This window comes from Trichosurus vulpecula, chromosome 1 (assembly GCF_011100635.1).
Source record: "Trichosurus vulpecula isolate mTriVul1 chromosome 1, mTriVul1.pri, whole genome shotgun sequence".
Lineage (NCBI taxonomy): Eukaryota > Metazoa > Chordata > Mammalia > Diprotodontia > Phalangeridae > Trichosurus > Trichosurus vulpecula.
In genome coordinates this window covers 161,128,479-161,133,941 of record NC_050573.1, presented here as the reverse complement: position 1 = coordinate 161,133,941, position 5,463 = coordinate 161,128,479, and the positions used below count along the sequence as shown (strand labels likewise).

General features: G+C 41.7%; 1 pseudogene; it reads left to right on the top strand.

Annotated features, from left to right (window-relative positions):
* The first annotated feature begins 589 nt into the window (after window positions 1-589).
* LOC118843798 lies at window positions 590-1,496 on the top strand (annotated as a pseudogene).
* Window positions 1,497-5,463: the final 3,967 nt, after the last annotated feature.

Here is a 5,463-nt window from a genome sequence, read left to right as displayed (position 1 = left end):
CTCTACTTCCCGCCATACCTCAGCACCTTTTCTGCAGCTCAGTCTTAGCTGGAGGGGGCACTGAAAAGCCTAAGGGCCTTGGCTGGGGGCGGGACTTGGAAAGAGCTTTTCTCTCGACAGGGATTGTTCCCTGTCCACCTTTGATTTTAGTTTTTAGTTCTTTCCACTCCCGCAGCCACTGTGTTTTCTCCCGTGGGCCGACAGTGGGAAATAGAAGAGAGTTTTGCCTTCAGGGAAATGGCAAAGCTCTGCTCGCACCTCATTCCTTTCCCTTTAACTCCGCTGTCAGTTGGCCTGCCCACTTTTATCGGGCATAGGCCCTCAGGCAGCGTAGGGGCATCCAAGCTGGGCAGGAGCAGGATCCTAGTCACTGAGTAATGAGGAAAGAACAGGCTCTAGGGCCAAAGTCTCCCCAGCCTGTCCCGGTCAAGATCCAGCGAACCCTGGGCAGCTGCTGGAGACGAGGACAGGCTTTAAGCCCCCGTCTCAAACCCGGAGCTTCAAGAACGAGGTTCCCAGAGAGAAGAAGCCTGATCCAGGGAGGGAGCAGCCGGTGCCGGACAGACTGAGCCTAGGTACAGACTCCAGGATGTGCTCAACACCCTCTGTCACGCATCAGCTGGACCGCGTGGCTGTGATGGGGGGCACCCATGGGAATGAGCTCTCGGGTGTCTGCAGAGGGATACTTTCACAACCACCCCCTTCTTGACCAACCCGGAAGCCACAAAGCGCTGCATGCGCTATGTAAGATAGGACCTGAATAGAAGCATCACCAGGGCCTTCCTCACCTCCAAGGGCACAGAGGACAGCCTTTATGAGATGAGACAGGCCCAGGAGATGAACCAGCTCTTTGGTCCAAGAGGCTCGGCTGATGCCTTCTACTTCATCTTCGACCTTCACAACACAACCTCCAATATGGCAGACTGCCTGATCTCAGACTCTGAGGAGAATGTCTTCACTATGCACATGTGTCACTATATCCAGAAGCACACTCAGGGCCCATGTCCAATCTATCTGTATGGTTGTCCTGGACAGAAAAACTCTTTCTTCCTATCAGTTGTCAAGAGTGGCCTGGGCCTGGAGCTGGGCCCCCAGCTACACAGGGTGCTCCAAGCTGATGTCTTGTCTCATATGAGGGCCCTCATGGCTTGTGGTCTGGACTTCATTGACCTCTTCAACCAGGGCACATCATTCCTAAGACATTGTGGCTTAGAAAGTCACAGAGCCTGTGGATTTTCCTTGGTCCCCTGGAGGGGAGTTGCTGGGATTTGTCCATCCCCAGCTTCAGGACAAAGATTTCTGTCCTCTGAAGCCAGAAGACCCCATTTTTTCAGCTCTTCAGTGGAAAAGAGATCTTCTACAAGGGTGATGCCACCATCTACCTGGCCTTCATCAATGAGGCTGCCTACTATGAGAAAGGAGCAGCCTTCCACAAGATGAAGAAATGCACATTCTCCATCCCGCCTTTACAGGCCCCATCAGCATCAGCCCCCTGATGACTCAGGGGCCAGATTGAGAGGGAGCAGCCCATGTGGGAAAACAGTCATACTGATCTTGGGAGAACTGTCAACTGGCCCAGCCATTCTGGAAAGCAACTTGGAACGATGTCCCAAAAGTTTTTAAAAGTTATTAAACATACCCTCTAACCCAGCCGTTACTCTGCCTAGACCCCAAAAAGATCAGAGGAAGAGGAAAAGGATTATTCATACAAAAATGTTTATAGGAAAACCTGCAAAGACTTCTCTGACCTGATGTAGAGTGAAGTGAGCAGAACCAGGAGAACAGTTTAGACAATAACAACACCATTGCAACAACAAACAACTTTGAAAAGACTTGGGAAATCTGATCAACTCAGGGACCAACCATGATTCCAGAGGAGTTATGTTAAAACCTCTGATGGCAAGGTGAATGACTCGGAGAGCAGATTGAAGCCTTTTGGGGGGGACGTGGCTAATATGGGAATTTGGTTCAATCAACTACACACATTCATAACTGGTTTGGTTTTTTTTTTTTGCTTTCTCCATGGAGAGGAGAGGGAGAGAATTCAGAACTAAAAACAAAATAAAATTGAACTAAAAAAGGAAGAAAATGTATAGTATTTCATAGCAAAAACAACTGACCTGGAAAACAGATCGAGTAAATAATAATAATAATCATGGGATTATCTTAACACCATGACCAAATAAAGAACCTAGAAATCCCATTTCAAGAAATCTCAAAACTATGTAAATCTCTTGGAAGTGCCCCATGCCCTCTCTGTTGCTTACTTTCAAATGAATCTCCAGCTCCTAAGCTGGTGATCACTACACATTTCTTGTCCAGTGGGCACAATGGACCATTAATGCCTAAAGGAGGGTTGACCATACTTTCTTCCATCATCTTCCAGAGTTTCCCCAGTCCACTGCCCCACCTATACCTCTACTATCCACCCTCAGTGTCCCTATGGTCACTCTCTTACAGGGTGGAGGTGGGGCATGGAAGTGAAAGATGGCTCTCTCCCAATTACCATGAGTCGGATGTGGCCTCAGAACACAGGCACTTTGCCTCTCAGATCTTGAGCAGAAAAGATTCTATCTTAATGGACACACCAGGGCAAGAAAGACTAGCTCACCCTTCCCTTTGCACTCAAGGAGTTTTAGGAAGCCCTCTCATGACTCACTGGAGTGGTCCTGATGACATTACAAACGCCACTAACCTTGGACTTTGGAGACATCATGACATGATGAACAAGGGCAGATGAGGTGGGGAAAGGAAGGAAATGACTCAATTTTTGTAAAAATAAAAGAAAATGAACAAGAATAGAAAAATTTTTACTGATTTGGGGAGTAATATTTATTTCTTGCAAATAGAAAACATTAAACCTGTTTATTATCAATATTGCTACAGCCACACCCCCTAAATGTCTAAGATTCCACAAATCTCATCTCTCAGGGAGAATAGCACCCCATCTGATTGACTATAGGACTTGCTATTAAAACTATTGCAATTAGCAGAAAAGAAGTACAAAAAAGTTATAGAAATACAGGTACATTTCCTGTCCTTAACACTTATCTCATTAGGATGTTTTGGAATATACAATAATGAAGACGCAGCTACAAAGGGCCATCATAGAGTGAATAATGGTGATGCTTGGGCACATGCTCTTGGTGTGTATAGGGAAACATCCCCTCCTATCTGCCTTGTCATTTTCAACCTACTTATGGAAGGGTGGTAATAATTAGAGGATACACAGAGAAAATGAAGAAAGAGGTAATGGGTCACTGTAGAAATTCATTCACCTCATCTTTTACTTTGCTCCACAGCCATACCTTTAGATGATATTGTAATACTAAGACTACCTGCAATCCTAACTGAGGAAATGGGATGAAGTCTAATGCACACCAGGAAATTTACCTTCAAGGAAAGAAACCAGAATCTGGTGGGAGGAATAAGAAGACTATAAAAGTAGGAGCAGTGATGAGGCTCTAGTTTTCTTTGCCCTTTTTTGGCCCTTCCACAGTTTTTGATACTCTTTTTTAGATGTTCTTTTTAGAGTCTTTCTTTTTAGCATCATTCTTTCTCTTTCTTTCTTATGAGCTGCTCCTTATAATTCCTGTCTGTGATTCCCTGGAGATCTCTCTTTCTGTTAATATAGCCCAGAGCATCTCCTATTGGTGCGTATGTCTTTTGGTATGAATGCACTGCCTGTTATTGTAAATGTTACATTTGCTCTACCAGCTTCCTGCTGGGAAGCAAGCACCAGTCACCCCACCCCCTACTGCCATGTCAACTGCACCACTGACTATTTGGTATCTTTATGAGACAAAGAGACAAGAAAATAAAAAGCTGAATAACCACAGGCAGAGTACCCTTAAGAACTGTCAAGGTCACGCCAAGTCACAAGCTCTGGTGGGACTCTCTTTTTTCCAATTTTTAACATTTTTCTTTAAAGATGTGAGTTCCAAATCCTCTCCCTTCCTCCAGTGCTCCCCACTTTTTTGAGAGGATAAGCAATCAGATATAGGTTATACTTGTGGAATTATATAAAATATTTCCCTATTAGTTATTTTGAATGAGAAAATTTGAACAAAAGAAAAAAACGAAAATTAAAAAAGCATGCTTCAATTGGTATGGCACTGAATAGATAGATTAATTTAGGTAAAATTGTCATTTTTATTATATTAGCTCAGCCTAACCATGAGCAACTGATATTTCTCCATTTATTTAGATCTGATTTTATTCGCGTGAAAAGTGTTTCATAGTTATGATCATATAAGCCCTGGGTTTGTCTTGGCAAATAGACTCCCAAATATTTTATAGTGCCTTCAGTAACTTTGAATGGAATTTCTCTTTCTATCTCTTGCTGTTGGGCTTTGTCACTAATGTATAGGAATGCTGAGGATTTATGTGGGTTTATTTTATATCCTGCAACTTTGCTAAAGTTGTTTATTACTTCAAGTAGTTTTTTACTTGATTCTCTAGGATTCTCTAGATAAATCATCATATCATCTGCAAAAAGTGATAATTTAGTTTCTTCTTTTCCTATTCTAATTCCTTCAATTTCCTTTTCTTCTCTTATTGCTACAGCTAATGTTTCCAGTACCAAATTGAATAATAGGGGTGATAATGGACATCCTTGTTTCACCCCTGATCTTATTGGGAATGCATCTAGTTTATCCCCATTACAAATAATGCTTGTTGATGGTTTTAGGTAGATGCTATTTATAATTTTGAGGAAGGTTCCACTTATTCCTATGCTTTCTAGTGTTTTTAATAGGAATGGGTGTTGTACTTTGTCAAAGGCTTTTTCTGCGTCTATTGAGATGATCATATGGTTTCTGCTAGTTTTGTTGTTGATATGGTCAATTATGCTAATAGTTTTCCTAATATTGAACCAGCCTTGCATTCCTGGAATAAATCCTACCTGGTCATAGTGTATTATTCTCGTAATGAGTTGCTGCAATCTTTTTGCTAATATTTTATTTAAAATTTTTGCATCAATATTCATTAAAGAAATTGGTCTATAATTTTCTTTCTCTGTTTTGACTCTACCTGGTTTGGGTATTAGTACCATATTTGTGTCATAAAAAGAATTTGGTAGGACTCCTTCTTCACCTATTTTTCCAAATAGTCTACAAAGTATTGGAATTAGTTGTTCTTTAAATGTTTGATAGAATTCACATGTAAAACCATCTGGCCCTGGAGACTTTTTCCTAGTGAGTTCATTGATGGCATGCTCAATTTCTTTTTCTGGTATGGGGTCATTAAGAAATTTCACTTCCTTCTCTGTTAGCCTGGGCAGTTTATGTTTTTGTAGATATTCATCCATATCTCTAAGGTTGTCAAATTTATGGGCATACAGTTGGGCAAAATAATTCCTAATTATTGTTTTGATTTCCTCTTCATTAGAGGTGACCTTACCCTTTTCATTTTTTATACTGGTAATTTGATTTTCTTCTTTCTTTTTTTTAATCAAATTGGCCA